A 16,529-nucleotide genomic window follows, 5' to 3' on the forward strand; every position below is an offset into this window, starting at 1 on the left:
CACAGCTAGACGGAGAGAAGGAAATAAGCGCTAAAAAGAACAGGTTCCAAGTGACCCGCGAGTTTGGGGCGTGTTTTGGAAAATAGGCTTATAGCTCCGGCGGCTGCGATCTGCGCGTTCTGAGCCTTTACGCCGTCCGCCGTCACCTTAACTGCTTGATGTCTTCATATCATATGTGAACGGAGAAAACGCTCAAAGGCTGAGGAGACGCGCAAAGAGTGGAAGAGGAATGTGTAAATAGCCATCTCTTCGTATATTCGTTGACGCGACGAAATTGAAAACGAACTGTCCTTTCGCACGACTGGGTTGGGGACAGCGTCGAAAACTGGGCAGAAACGCTGACCGATTACGATTTTTTTCTAGCACGGGAAAAACCAGCAACGAAAATACCTAAGGAAGAAAAGTCCCTGCCACGTTTGTCTGCTCGTAACCCAGCGCATTGCCTGAGAGCTCGAAGCGCGCTTATGTGGAAATGGGTCGCCTGCCAATGCCTGTGAACTGCGCTGATATCGTCTGCGCAAATTTCGGCTAGTCTGCTTCAAGTTTTCTTTTTTTTTTCTCTCTCTCTCGCCGCGCGTTGCAATACTAAAGCATGTATTTCTGATCACGCGCTTCAATGCTCGCTACAAGCGAAACCGTTGTGAAGGTTTGGTCAGCATGGCCACAAAAACCCATATTGGCTACAAATTTTTAGAGTTCAAACTCTGTACAGGTGCAGGTTGAGATCCGCATTTTTTTGTTATCAGCTTTTTCTCTTCTCGTCTCAAAAGCGCTGCGTCAGTGCAGGAAACGACAATCTGCTAACGAGTACGAATTGACTAAGGTTCTTATATTAAGGTTTAGTGGAGTGCTTGATTAGTCAGTGTATAATTTTTGTACACATTTCATGCGGAATGCTTAGGATGACACAGTTTAATTTACGTTCCCTCACTATGCATCTGGTTCGCCTGCAAAGCATTTACTTTTGAACGGAAGAGGAACTATCGTTCGCACAGGGTAATACGGGATGCTCGGCGTGTATATATATAGCCAGAAAGCCAGAAAGTGTAGAAGGAGACGTCTTGAAGGTTTCTTTTTTATATATATATATATATATATATATATATATATATATATATATATATATAAAAGAAACCTTTAAGACGTCTCCTTCTACACTTTCTGGCTTTCAGCCTTTCTTTCTGACTGCTTAGTCTTCACAATGGCTGTACAAGATGTTTGACTGAGGGCCTTTGATATTAAATAAGTGTAGTAGGCCAGCGGCTGGATACGACGAAATGTCACAGTTTTCGTACGCATCGACACAGCAACCGTTTAGAAAAGGCAGGCGCGAATCGCCGGCGTGTTTAAAGGCACACTCTAAGAAAAAAGGGTGTGCGAAAGGGGTAAAAAGGGCATAGCATGGTCCTTTACCCCCTTTAGAAGGCCTTGGGGGTAACTTTGCACCTGCTGGAAGCAGGTCCCTATTCACTTACCCCCTCTTAGAAAACTTGCACCCTACTGCAACCCTACTTACCCTCTCTACCAGCGTTTGTGTGTTTGTGTGTGTGTTCGTGCCCCTTAGACAGCAGTGTGAATAGTTTGGGCACATGTCACGATGGGGCGCTGGTTCAGCATTCTGTCCCATCATGTCTCGTTCCTGCACCGTCGCTTTCAGAGAGGGGACGCCTTTTGTGCCACCTTCGCCACCGTTTTTCTCTCGCAGCGTTTGTGTCCCTCTCCATGTTTACTCTCCCCAGTCAGGAACTGCAAGCTGCAGGTGTGTCCTGGTTTCTATGGGGGGACGTAATGACTGCAAAACTGCTTCTAAATTCTAATGAAACAGCAGATACTTTTGTTTTGCTTGTGGGAGTAATGCTCTGGCAGTGCACAGCCTGTTTCAGGCTTATAGTGGAGCCACTCCGACTGCATAGCGAACTGTCACGGGCCGTTCTGCAAACGTATTTCCTAAGCTGCTTAAAGGAAAGAAAAGGCACAGTATCTGTCACACTAATTGGTAGAATCCTGAACCACACCGTAAGGGGAAGCTTGAGAATCTTCGAAGGAAGGTGGATTAAAAGAAAAGAGAGAAAGAGGTGTTGGTTGTGTTCAGCAACAAAATTATGCACATATTTGATTTTACCTGAAGCGCATACAGCTCGTTCGGCCGACAAGGCATCGCCATTGCCATGGTCGTCGCCGAAACTCGCAACTCGTGGAAAAATATATGCTCTGTTTTATATTAAAATCTTGATAAAATCGATTCCTTATACAGCTTTCAGGGTGGTGTCATGCCCTTTTCGCGTCACATTTAGCATCCATCTGCTAGTCATGTTGAAGGTTAGTTTGCGACAGAGATTGGAACCAACGACCTATGTACAGCTGCCGAAATCTTAACTGACGTTCGTGACGGCAGTACTTTCTGTAATTCTGAGTGTTACAGAGCAGCTAACCTGCGAAAAGTCAAGTATAAGAAATAGCTCACCAAGCTGTTGCGTAATCTTGATCATCTGGCAAGTATTGTCCTTATTAAGGCGCAGGAGCATAGAAAAGGAGGTCGTCATGCGCACGCCAGTTAAAGATTTGGGCGGCTCTACCTCCGTTTTTATGCCTTTCATTTTAAAGCTCGCCGTTCACCGAGAAGTGAGGCAGATAGAGCACCTTCCGTTCCTCCAAACAAAGCAAACTAAAGGCGTTAATCACATTGCCAAACTCTGCGTCTCTTAACGGCTAGAATTCGCGGAATGAAAACGCCGTGTTAAAGGCGCTATCGCGCCTACAGCTTTGGTGTCATGCTGGCTTGAAATTATTTAATTTTATAGCGTTAACTAGAGGCAGGCTGGTGGGCAGCTGAAAGCTGTGACACTCGAGGACAAACTTCATCAAAAGTTGAGTCTTTCTACTAGTTTTTTGTTGAGTGCGACCAGCTACACTGAAAATAAGGATTTCTTCACCCTCATTTACTGTACCGCGGAAAGTATGTCAGTCGGACATTCTTAGTTTACAAAAGGACACACACACACGTATGTATAATATATATATATATGCTTAAACTGACCATTAAAAAGACAAAGATCATGGCGTCTGCCCCTATCAAGTCCTGGAGCATCAAGGGACAAGAAGTGGAAGCTGTGACAGATTTTCTCTTCTTGGGCTCCAAGATTACCCCGGAAAGAGACTGCAGCCATGAAATTGGGAGACGCCTGCTTCTGGGCAAGAGAGCCATGGCTAGCCTTGACCGCCTTGTAAAGAGCAGAGACATTACACTGCCAACCAAGATCCGTATAACTCGTGCTATGGTCTTTCCAGTGGTGATGTATGGATGCGAGAGTTGGACTGTGAAGAAGGCTGACCGCCGAAGAACTGACGCGTTTGAATTGTGGTGCTGGCGGAGACTCTTGAAAGTTCTTTGGACGGCCAGGAGATCAAATCAGTCGATATTGTCGACCATAAACCCTGACTGCTCATTGGAGGGTCAAATTCTAAAGTTAAAGCTCAGCTACTTTGGTCATCTGATGAGAAGAGAGGAGTCGCTGGAGAAAGATTTGATGTTGGGAAAGTTTGAGGGTCACCGGAGAAGGGATAGGCGGCGAACGCGATGGTTGGATGGCATCCTCGAGGCGCTGCAGATGAAGTTATGTGATCTTAGGAAGATAGTGGGAGACCGGAAAGCGTGGCGTAATATGGTCCATTATATATATATATATATATATATATATATATATATATATATATATATATAGCCGGAAAGCGTGGCGTAATATGGTCCATATATATATATAGCTCAAAATTTCGGGCAGAAATGGCATTTTGTCGATGGTATGGTTCTTGCCTGATTCGATCAGAAGTTGGATGTTCCCATTGTATGCGGCGGCAATGCCGGTGCTATCGCTGAGGCAGTGGCTTGTCTTGCATCGCAGCCGCCGCATATTATGGGAACATTCGACTTCTGATCGAATCAGGCAAGTACGCCAAACAACTTTATTATTAAAAATACCAACGGCAAAATTCCATTTCTGTGCGAAATTTTAGCTGCGAGGATTTTGCGGTTTAGTTTGGAGGAGCATTCTACAGCGCGCTGCGCTGGTAATTGTACAACGCCCTGTATATTCCTGGGTCTCCTCTTTTAGAGAGTTTTCATGTTTCTGCAAACGACCTACCTGCCTGTCTGTCCTATAAATGCACTTTTCCACGGGCCGTCGGAATGCGGTAAATAACTCGTCTTGCCTCGACCAAGGTTTTCATTTGCTTGATCTTACTGTTCTACACACATGCTCTCTTCTTCATTCATTTTTTTTTTTTAATTTTCAAAAATAGGCTAATCAGTTTGGAAAGTGAAGAAAACAGAATGCGTACACCGTGTCGTATTGCACTGTATTAATATTGCAGGAGACGTTATTTTTGCATGTCATCATTCATAATTTTTTCATTCGTTCCGATTTCAGCAGGTTCTTTTAATTTTAAGGTGTACAAACTGCCCCAAGAGCTAGCTCTATTGTTCTTAGTTTACCAGGGCTCCTTTTTTTCGCAGTGCTTCGGCGTGTTTCGTACTTGCTGCACCAGGCTGTCGGGTGGTTCCAATCGCCACTTCTCCGGCGCTTTTGTGATGAAACACGACGCATGCATGTTTTCCGCCACGCCGCACACCAGGCACTTCGCGTTTTTCAATGCAGCACACACGTGTTTGCAGCAGCATTGTGCGACACGATGCCTTCGAGCATAAGTTGAGTGGAAAACTTACAAAAGACCAGCTAGCAGGCTGCGGAGCCACGTACAACCTGTGATACTTGCACGTGGTCACTTCTCCTTTCTAGTTCCGAGAATTCAGGAAACTGGGCATTGATTCCTTCGCTCGCCGTATGACACAGCGCAAAGGTGACGCACGCTCTTTTGTCCTGATAAGCTTGCCCCTTCAGTGAACATCAGAATTTTGGACACTGAATCTCAAGCGCCAATGATGGAGGTGGGGTAAGGAACAATCAGAAGAACCTGCTGCTCCCCGGAACTCTTTTCTTCACAGCATGAAGTCATTTTTCGCCGGACTTTCGGAAACCAGTTTGGCTGTAGCTTCCACAGTGCCTAGGCGGGGTACACAATACTTCATTGTGAACAATATGACAGGTCCCAGGGAGCCCAAAATGCGTGCCTCTTTTTGACGGCGAGCACATGGTGGCTCTGAACACATACTCTTCTCAAGACTCCGTGGGATCACGAGTCATTCCAGCAGAAGCGATGTCCTGTTCGGACGCGGAAGCATCGAGTGGTCTCAGCCTTATGCCTATGGGCTGCACTGCCCTTGAGTTGTAAATATTTGTATCATACTCAACATACAAATAGATATGTGCGAGCAAAGTCCTTCGTTGTCACTGCAGGGAACTACCCTCTGTAAAGACGTAATCTTAAATTAACTGACGCGGCAGAATTCTGTTAAGGACACAGTTCACGACGACTATGCAATCAGCGACGACGTGGAGCTCGGATAAAGCAAGAGGTACGCATCTTCTAGTGCTGCAACAGTCTTGGGCTGCCCAAAAGCAGCAGCGGAGGAGAGATCACGTTAGCAGATTCGCTGGGCCAGCGTTGAGAACAACTATGGACTTGAAAGGTTGCTGCTGCTGCGGTGGCGCCATGTACCAGCTTCGGACTCCATTACGCATGTCAATGATGGGCGACAGCAGCAGGTGCGGCGGCAGCGGTCAACGTAAACCGGCGCATGGTGCTTGTAAGTTCCATTTTTCAAACTTTTTGCTGCCCTTATTGTGGGTTTAAGCCGGTACTCGTGTAATCAGCATGCATCGCAATAGTGAGCACAGTGTTAAGTCCGAGGTTCGAGTGGTCCCAATCTCTATGATCTATATCTCTATATACTGCTTGGAAAACAGGCCGGCACCACTACTGCGAAAGAATTTGTGCAGAAAAAATAGGAGCGATCTTCGGTAACCCTCCCCGTCAGATGTTCCTCGCTTGGCGGCCACAAGAAGGGTGCGGTGCTGGAAAAATGTTCTCCATGCAAGAGAAAGCGCTTGCTGTATCTGCAGCCGCGATGCGGTTCCAACACACTTCCATTTTTTTTTTTTTTTTTGCCGCGCCGCCGCAGTTTAGTCGCCGAGGTGTTTCGATCGCTTGCATGTGTATACATTGTGAATGTGTCTATTCCCTCCACATCTCATTTTTCTCTCGTTTTTCTCTCACACAGGTTCCCTCGGAGTATGGATTCAACCACGACGATGACAAAAGACTGCTCGGTTATCCTGCCATTTTCAAACGCAATAAAAAGTAAACCCTGCCTTCCGTTCTCATGTACTAATATCGGTGTGCAAACTGCACCCTGAATGGCTACATGGCCCGTCACAAATATGTCGCTCTAGCACGAAGAAACCAACATTGCGGAAGCGAGGGCGTCTGTGACCGGCTGACGAAGACATCATACATATTTTCACCAAACGTTTTTCTTCTGTATAGGGCGTATGTTAAGGCTGTCTAATGTTGCAGCGGAGGCAGCATTACCACACATATGCCAAACGGAGTCGCTTGCGTTGCAAATAAAGAAAATGTATGTCTCGTATCGCTTCGATAGCGGCGATGTCTTGTGACTAAGTGCACAATCAGTCGAAGTGCGGTTGTTTTCAAATTACTAGCGTACCAGTGTGCGCCTAGACTATATTTAGAAGGGCGCAAACATACCCTTCGAAGGAAAAGAACATTATTTTAAATGGGTGTAAAAAACACTATAATATGAATTTATTTTATTCCTCTGGGTGGTAATATTACCCTTCCAAACAAAGCATAAATATGAACGTAAAAGTGCAAAGTTACGCCCATTCATAAGGTGCAAAGATGCACTTATGGGGTGCTGTAGTAAGCTCATTACGCTGGCATAAATGCAGACCCTGTGAGGGTAAGTTTACGCCTTATGATTAGGCATAAGCTTATTCCAGCTGGGAGCAAACATGCACCCGATTTTAGAGGATATTTTTGCACTTTCATGGCCTAACCTTTAGTCCTTCTGAGAAAGGGTAACGTTACTCCCCAGTAGCATATACTTGCACTTCACCATATGGCATAACGTTAGCCTCGTTGTAGCGTAAACTTTACACCAGACACACTTAAGCCCCCGTCGAGGGTGTAACTTTGCACCCAAAGGGGCTCCCCAGTGCGTCAGTGGACTTACCCCCCTAAAGGGGTAAGATCACACCTTTTTTTCTTAGAGTGCAAAACTTCCCGCTGTTCTATCGTTGCCCACTTATTAACCTTCAGTGGCATTGATAGTGAAAGCCGGTAAACCTATTGGTCTCGAGATCGACTAGTGTCGCCACCTTGCGGCACTGCTATGAACCCTACTAAGTGTGGATGCGCGCTCGCGCCGTCGGCCTGGTGTCTGCTGCTATTAGCGTTGCGATTACGGTATTTTGTAGCGAGAGGTTTTCGAGCCGTCAGCGTGACTGCGCCGCCACCTTTAAGCAGCTAGGGGTCACGTCGAGCGAAGCAGCTGTGCGCATGCGCCGGCGCACGATTGGCCGTCGGTGGTGTAGTACTAATGGCTAACTAGTCACTAACTAGTACTATTAGTCATTAGTCATAAGTAATGACGATGATGACTGGCTATGACGTCATCACGTGGTGACGTCATCGGCTGCGACTTCATGACCGGATGTGGCGTTATTATGACGTCACATTTGGTCATGATGTCCCAACTGGTGATGGCGTCCCCAGGGGATTCACGCATTACGAATTTGACCCAGCCGGGAGTTCGATCCAGACGTCCGTGCGGCGCCACTCATTAGCACTTCCTCGAACGCCGCACCATTCAGCATATAGAAGCAGGCAGTGCAGCAGGCATCAGCGGCGTTTCAAATTGGTTTACAGGAAAGAAAAAGCGCTGTATCTGTCACAATCCTCCGCTGACACCTGATGTGCGCAACGCTGGGGTATGCGTCTATGTCAAAGAGAGCATACAGGCCGTACGTCTAGCTCGAACCGTGCTCGCTGAACACGGCGAAACTGCATCGGCGTCGTTGTGACCGGTGTGCACATATCTCCACAGGCCAGCGTCCAAACCGCCCTCAACTTCGTGGCTAACGGTTTGCCAAACCGCGCTGAATGGTGTTGGTTCGCGTGGTCGGCGATTGCAACAAAGGCCCGAAGGGAGACCCGACGTTTCTCCAAGGCGTAGAAGAAAGGTTCCAACTAGAGTTAAGTAAACATCAGCCGCCAACCAGGACACAATGGGGAAGCAGCCTGGACTTGCTACTTCTGCGAAGCTCTGTGACATCTAGCCACGTCGTCGACCAGGTTGAAACCAAGTCTCACTATTTCAGGGACCATCGAAGTCTCTTCGTTGGCATAAATATAGCTGAAACCATAGAGTAAACTATACTATGTGCAAAAGCCATGTCTAATTTCAAGCCGAACCTAAGCGTAGCTAGGCAGGTGTAGCTCTCGCGTAACTCCAGGTTTAACCACAAGCTAAACAACAGCTAATGTTTTATCCACCTGTTTGGCTCTTAAGGTAGACTATGAGCAGAATATCATCCCTAAAGGCAATAATTGTCCTTATCGAGTATGTCACGCTGAATATGGCATCCTCCGTCAATCTTCGGCACTTGACAGTCTTTGCCAATCGTCGTCTCAAACACAGCGATGAGGTCATTAGGCGCCGTGTCAAAGCAAAACGAACCGGTCGCCAACATCCATACAACTTAACGCAACCACCCAGAAATTATATACTCTTGTTTCATAGAATCCGGCCGCTACTCAAGTGTGAGCCGGCCTGAACACTGTTCCTGAGCAAATGCAGACTGACAGGCCATTCTGCGCCCTCTGTACGTGCGATCAGGTTGTTCGAGGGCTTCTCTCCATGTTAATCATCTTAGTAAAATCTTTTAAGTGCTGCTGCTCCCTCCCGTCCAATGCCATTGTTTCCGAGAAGAAAAGAAAACAGCATCAAACTTCATTCGGGTTTAACTATATCGCTTTCCTACTATCTTGACCGTGTTTACTTCGGAGATAAATAAATTTGGCAGTCGCCAGAATACGCAGAGAATCCATTTCTTTCGAAAGAATTTTAAATCCTGCCCCTGTTCTGGTAATAATCCCAAACTTTAGCTTTGCAAAGACCGAATCACTCCTCGATATTTACAGTGTACCTAACTCCACGAAAAGTTTCCATATGCCTTCGTCGGTTCAGTAAATGGTGGCCTTCTTTTACAACCTTTTTATATTCATTAGCGCAGCGTCACGATATCAAATTCACTGACATTACCGGAAGAAAGTACCTTCCTCGTACAGTTCAGCGAACTCACTCCATTCGACGCGCTACATGTGAATTAAGTCAGCCTTCCGGTTTCGGCGAGAATTCTTGTGGAGTATCGGCGTGATCTCACTTGGGGTGAATACTTCGCAGCACTGCCGGCGCTGTCTATGAGTTGGTGTGCAGTCATACTCTGCGAAAACCTCGCCGGGCAGGGAGCTGTCTCAACCACATATTCAGTTAGCGCAATCCTTGGGTTAGTGAAGACGTAGCGGAGCAGGCCCTGCCTCCTTTCTTAAGCCTGCTCAGAGCACAAAGTTTGCATCTACATGCGATTAGCTAACTTAGAAGATATTAGAGAGATTTAGTTTCCCGTGATCCGCGATCCGCCACCGTGACCCTCTACTGCGGGCGGGGCGCACAAGTTGATTGGTCCCGACGCGGCAGGTCTATGTGCCGACATACAGTATGTGGCTCCATCTATCGGCGTTAAGCGGGTCTGGGCATGCGCAGTGGAACGCGAGGTGGCGGATCGCGGATCACGGCAAACTAAAACTCTCTACTCACAGCAACTAGTACATCGTCCTGCATTTCGTCGTACCCCTGCAGAGCGGAAGACCGGCGTAGCGCTTCGCCTCATAAAAATAGAGGAGGACGAGAGAAAGCGCATGCGTAGTACGTTGCTCGCAAACAGTTAATTTCGGAAGGCGATTTTCTCCCCCCGTAGCACGGTGTCGCCGCAGTGAGATTTTAAGACGCGAAATGCACTCGCTGGAAGTGACATTAAATTTGCTCGTCCCGAGCACCCACACGCTGGACAAGAGAAAAAGAAATAAAAAAAAAACTGTCATCTGGTGTGTGTGACGCAACGAAGCTCCTAAGCCTATGAGCGCGGTACAACGCAAAACGTGTGGAAAACGACAGCACCCACTTCAAAAGAGGGGTGGCAGCATGCCGTGTTTTTCTATAAACCACGGTTTTTTTCAGCAGTGTTGGTAGATTCAATGTTTTTTTTTTCAAAATTGGAACGGTATAAACAGTAAATCGTTCATGCATTGCGGAGAGAACATTTTCATAGCCAGAAAACCTGGTTGCTGTGAACTTGGAAACAAACCGACGCCGCGCACACGTTTCTACGAGCGCCGACGACGGCTGCCGATCCACACTATCATAGCGATGATGGCGCCCCCCTCTTGGTCGATCTCGCGACGGATAGATAGATAGATGGATTTATTGAAAGGAAAAGCGAGGTTGGCCGGAATGATTAAAACCTGGCCTGCTACTCTGCACTGGGGAATGGGAAGGGGAGAAGAAAGAGGCTCATGATGGGTACATGATGATGATGATAGGGTTGTGCCTATATATTTTTTTCATATGCCTTCTCCCACGTCGTCATCCACTGCCCAAATTTTTCCAACTGGTCTTATGACAGTCACCACCTTATCCAAGCCCGCGCAGATGTCGGTATGTAAACGTTTGCTCCAGGAGGCGCAAAACTAGACCAATTGCTTTAAAATTGAATACCGAGTGGATCATCACCGCTGATGTGGTGATCCAGTCGCTTCAGACAAGTTAAAAACAATACATTGGCATGACCATTTTTTGCAATAGGCAGCTGTCAAAACTGCTTATTGGAACTGAGACTTGGGGAGCGGCCGCGCTATGTCACGGACATCGGACGCTGCCTAAAGATGCAAGGTCAACTGATGTTCTGCTTTCGCCTATGTAATGCCAAGGCGTCAAGCAGACTCAAAAATGAAGGCGCAGGCGATTCACTGAGTCCGACTGGAAAACACCGTGCATCTCGTGTGCATGGTATCATATATAAAGCTTTCACAAAAATGTATAAATTTCAGAGTATACCCCAGCTCCGTTTTCCTCACAAACGTGACAGTCAGACCTGTAGCCGTCCGCAACTTCCGTTCTGCCGTATTCAAGCCACACAGAGTTAAACGAGTGCGGAGACGTGAGTTCGTCCTAGCGACGCAAGCGCAAAAGCCGGTCGGATTATGAAACCGAAGATCCACTTGTCCCGTCGAGCCAGAATGGGATATCAAGCGGCCGGACGCTGCAGTCAAAAATCCACTTGCCCCCTCGAGCCAGGACGGGAATCCAAGCGGCCGGATGCTGCAGTCCAAAATCCACTTGCCCCGTTGAGCCAGGACGGGAAGCCAAGCGGCCGGGTGCTGCAATCTAAAATCCACTTGTCCCGTCGAGCCACGACGGGAAGCCAAGCGGCCGGATGCTGAAGTCCAAAATCCACTTGCCCCATCGACCCAGGACGGGAAGCGAAGTGGCTGGATGCTGCAGTCCAAAATCCACTTGCTCCGTCGAGCCAGGACGGGAAGCCAAGCGGCCGGATGCTGCAATCCAAAATCCACTTGTCCCGTCGAGCCAGGACGGGAAGCCAAGCGGCCGGATGCTGTAGTCCAAAATCCTCTTGCCCCGTCGAGCCAAGACGGAAAGCCAAGCGGCGGGATGCTGCAGTCCAAAATCCGCTTGCTCCGCCGAGCCAGGACGGGAAGCCAAGCGGCCGGATGCTGCAGTCCAAAATACACTTGTCCCGTCGAGCCAGGACGGGAAGCCAAGCGGCCGGATGCTGAAGTCCAAAATCCACCTGCCCCGTCGAGCCAGAGCGGGAAGCCAAGCGGCCGGATGCTGCAGTTCAAAATCCACTTACCTCGTCGTACCAAGATGGGAAGCCAAGCGGCCGGATGCTGCAGTTCAAAATCCCTTGCCCCGTCGAGCCAGGACGGAAAGCCAAACGGCCGGATGCCGCAGTCCAAAATCCGCATGCCCCGTCGAGCCAGAACGGGAAGCCATGCGGCCGGATGCTGCAGTCCAAAATCCACTTGCCCCGTCGAGCCAGAACGGGAGGCCGAGCGGCCGGATGCTGCAGTCCAAAATGCACTTGTCCCGTCGAGCCAGGACGGGAAGCCAAGCGGCCGGATGCCGTAGTCCAAAATCCGCTTGCCCCGTCGAGCCAGAACGGGAAGCCATACGACCGGATGCTGCAGTCCAAAATCCACTTGCCCCGTCGAGCCAGAACGGGAAGCCAAGCGGCCGGATGCTGCAATCCAAAATCCCTTGCCCCGTCGAGCCAGGACGGGAAGCGAAGCCGCCGGATGCTGCAGTCCAAAATCCACTTGCCCCGTCGAGCCAGAACGGGAAGCCAAGCGGCCGGGTGCCGCAGTCCAAAATCCACTTGCCCCGTCGAGCCAGAACGGGAAGCCAAGCGGCCGGATGCTGCAGTCCAAAATCCCTTGCCCCGTCGAGCCAGAACGGGAAGCCAAGCGGCCGGATGCTGCAGTCCAAAATCCCTTGCCCCGTCGAGCCAGGACGGGAAGCGAAGCGGCCGGATGCTGCAGTCCAAAATCCCTTGCCCCGTCGAGCCAGGACGGGAAGCGAAGCGGCCGGATGCTACAGTCCAAACTCCACTTGCCCCGTCGAGCCAGAACGGGAATCCAAGCGGCCGGGTGCCGCAGTCCAAAATCCACTTGCCCCGTCGAGCCAGAACGGGAAGCCAAGCGGCCGGATGTTTAAGTCCAAAATCCACTTGCCCCCTCGAGCTAGAGTTTGACGCCGAACGCCTGGATGCTAGAGTTTAAAGTCCACTTGACCCTTTCGGGCCAGAGTGGAAAGCCGAGCGGCCGATGCTGAAGACCAAATTCGGCGAAGTGTGTCGGCTCTTGCGGTGATCTTGATCTTTTCCTGAAATGGGGGGAGGGGGCTGCAATCTAGGGATGATAAGCAAAACACTCAGATGGACGTCGGCCTTCGTAGTGATGTGTGTTTTGAGGGGGCCGCGCACCGAAGAAGGGTCCTGATGGCAGCGCGCCGCCATTTCGCTGCAAGACGACACAGTGCTGTGTAGCATGCCGGCTCCCGCTGCTGCGCTACTCCCGCTCTCTTCAGTCCTTCCACGACGGCTGCAGTGCTTTAGTGGTGAAATAAGTGGAGAAGGCTCCAGGCTCATTCCGTATGCGGAGGGAGACATCGTTTCCCGGGCGAAGGGTCTTTTCCCACGGTGAAAGTGAAGTGCCGGCAGCTGCCGCCTTGGCAATTCGTTATTATGTAATGTGTCTGCTTTGATGTTGAACAGCTCCGCTGGATGGACTCTGTGGGTTTGCGCTTTTAATAGAAACACATTCCCGGACGCTGTGGTCAGTCACAATTTGAAACAGGTGGAATAGAGTTCAAGTTAGAAACTATCTTTTTGAGCAGTAAATCTGTTATTATCAAGAAATTTTTTTCTAATCAACAACTAGGACAACAAGATTGTAAGACAGAGGCTTCGGCTGTTACGCTGGCGTCGGCTGGCCTGCTACCCCAACACAGCTCGTCTCCCCATCCGAATATCTGCTTGGATGTAGTAAATTGCTTTTCTAGAGGGCTACAGCGCTAGGCCTTTCGCTCCGCCGAAAAGCCATCAACTGTGACTGTCCATCTTGTTTTGAAAGAAATAAACTAAATATAGCCGTGACTAGGTTTCGATCCCGCTGCGACGCGAAGAAATCAGCTTCGCTTGCCACCGCACGAACGTTGTAGTTGTTGTTGTTGTTGTTGTCCAAATAACATATGGCACATACCCACAGAGAGGGATCTTCCAAGAATTTGGTAGCAACGAAATTTTTTGAAGTATAATTTCATGTAATAAAAAAAGAAAAAAAAAGTCGACGCAACTGATCTCCGCTCGAGTTGTTGTTGTTGTTGTTTGACTGCATTACATGTAGTCGCCTTCATCAACTTCTATCCGTGGTCAATGAATACAAAACACATCTCTATCACATTGCACTCCTAAGGTGCATTAAGTGGTCTCGCAATTTTATGCTGCGTTACCCACCGATTTAGCCCATCTTTGCCTGAAGGTTGGACTTGCACCCGTAGTCAAGCCGAAAACGAAGTGAAACGCGACGTGCAACCGCACGTACCTACTTGCATGCGTTTGTATAGCTAAGCTGAATAGGTTGCGGTTCTTTTCTGTAGTTTTCGGCTACCTGTGCCTAAAGGTACTTTGGATGAACCTCATCGCTTTATTCTAATGCACTTGCTGAATCTTTGCATCGTCCCATTAGTTGTTTTTTGGGGGAGGGGGAGTGGTATGTCGGTTATCAAAGTCCGACATATGTCACAAATCTTTCTCGTAGGTTCGATTCGGGCATGTTCAAGTCGATACGATTGCATCACAGTACCCGCTGCCCGAAATAAGACGACTGGCATTGGGTGCTCGTACTTGAAGTGTGCCAGCAATAAACCGCGCACTGCAAAATTACTTGACAAAAACCACATGACATTAGGATGCATACGGGTTGGCATGAGTCGTCGGGGAGCAGCAATCAACTGCAAGTTTCATCCTGGCTATATTTCCATGCTACCATATGGCACATACGTGAAGTGCAGTCTAATGTCTCAGCAGGTGCCGCGCGATCGGCTCAAGCCGACCTCGAACCTAGGGAGGAGGTTTAAACTGAACGTACGGAAACTTGCACGAGAAGACAAAGCTACATGCAGTCTGAGTGCTTGCATAAACTGCCACTAACGTCGTTTATCCGGGCGTGTATCGTTCACGCTTTCGGCTTTCCCGTTGTATACTACGCACTGCAGTGCAGTACGCCTTCCCATCGGCCAGCATCTCGGCGGTCTAGTCATCACCCCTGTCTTGAACATTGATGGCGCGAGACTTTGTTGGAGGCAATTCGTCCCGTGATACCCCAAGTGACTCTTAGAGTGTGTGAAGCTTTGCGGGCAACTTTTTTGTTTGCTTTTTTTTTTCTTTTTGCTTGACCGTGCCGTTGACGTCGCGGTCTTTCTGCTAAAAAGAATACAGCCAGTATCACCATCAGCAAACAGACTCGCCATGCCTTTTTGCCAAGGTTTTCCCAGAAAAGAATATTTAGCAATTATACCAGCATATTCTCAACACAAGTAAAACAAAAGAACCGTATCAAATATTTCTGCAAGGTCAGCGCAGGTGGGAAAGCAATGCATTCGCTAGTTACTAATTTCAGCTTGAGTTCTCTCTAGGTGGTCATGTTTGCGCATTTTTGTTGCTGCATCTGCTTCTTTTCTTTTTTGGTAGGCGATAGTGTGCCTATCAACAATATTGTAGTTTATAAGCTTAACATTGCCTTAACTGGCCCCGTATACGTGTAGAACAAAACATTCTTACCATTAATTAACCCAACCAAAAATAGATCAGTTCTTTGTGTTATCTATATCCCTAGACAAATCCATGAAAGAATGATAGCAACCCTGCATATAGCGTCAGCTGACGTGCCTCTCATCTGCCTCTCTATAATTTTAGGATGCACACCTTCAACCTACGTATTCACTTGCAGGACCCGCACCGTGTACGCCTTTCTATGCTTTCGAATTATGTAACTTCGCGATAGCGTCATATACACATCTCAGTAGGCCGCATGTTACTCTACACTGCTAGCTGTTAGCGGGGCCTGCCCACTTTTTCCTGCTATCTCAAAGGTATCCTGCAAGTCCTATAAAGTGCGGGACAAACTCTATTCAAATCTTTCTTCGGGCCATTTATCCATCTTGTCGTGTCGGCGGCCTATTGGTGACGTGACCACGCACATGTGCCCGTGTTCAAAGAAACTGAGGGGCAACTGAGGGTAAGCAGTTCCCAACAATTGTCGAAAATTGATGCGGAAAAATCTGTGATGAACAGAAAGGGGGGGGGGGGGGGGGGAGAGAATCATGGCCAATCTGTGCACGGCTATGTGCGGTGCTGTTCCCTCTGTAACCGCAGCTTTTTTTTTTTTTCGGCTTCTCTCGATCGTTGTCTCAAATATGCACATATCAGACATGGAAGCAATTTATTGTTCTTATATCGACAGACATAAATTGGGCAAGTAAAATGAGAACAACTGTGGACTGGTGGAATCGCGTCCACTCTTGTACGTTGTCACGTTGGTCTCGGCAGAGTCATTCGAGGCGCGTACTTCCCATTCTAGACCCGCTTGAGCAGAGCACCATGAAATTCGACACGAACGTCGTCAACCGCAGGACTACCGGAGTCTCCGACGCAGGCGACAGCTACCGAACCGTTGACAGCTTTACAGTCAGCCATGTCATCCCGGGCCTGTCGGCTGACGAAAACAGACGTCCAGGAGGCCACCCTGCCGTGGCCCGCTGAAAGCGATACCCAGGGCGACGCATACGACTACCAAGTCAACACGTCTAGCTACGACCATCATTGTGATTTTAGATTTTTTCAGTCGGTGCCGCGCTGTCGAAGGCGCCGGCTTATGGCCACTCTCCATGAGCCCCGTGAGCGACTCCATGT

General features: G+C 48.7%; 1 long non-coding RNA gene across 1 annotated transcript; it reads left to right on the forward strand.

Moving 5' to 3' along the window:
* The first annotated feature begins 5,471 nt into the window (after nucleotides 1-5,471).
* On the forward strand, nucleotides 5,472-6,265 carry LOC146182491 (uncharacterized). The gene is made up of 2 exons (XR_014700061.1): nucleotides 5,472-5,701; nucleotides 6,176-6,265. It is a non-coding gene; the product is annotated as an uncharacterized LOC146182491 (long non-coding RNA).
* Nucleotides 6,266-16,529: the final 10,264 nt, after the last annotated feature.

Source organism: Amblyomma maculatum, chromosome 8 (genome assembly GCF_055883805.1).
Source record: "Amblyomma maculatum isolate TAMU_Amacu chromosome 8, ASM5588380v1, whole genome shotgun sequence".
NCBI classification, from domain to species: Eukaryota; Metazoa; Arthropoda; class Arachnida; order Ixodida; family Ixodidae; genus Amblyomma; species Amblyomma maculatum.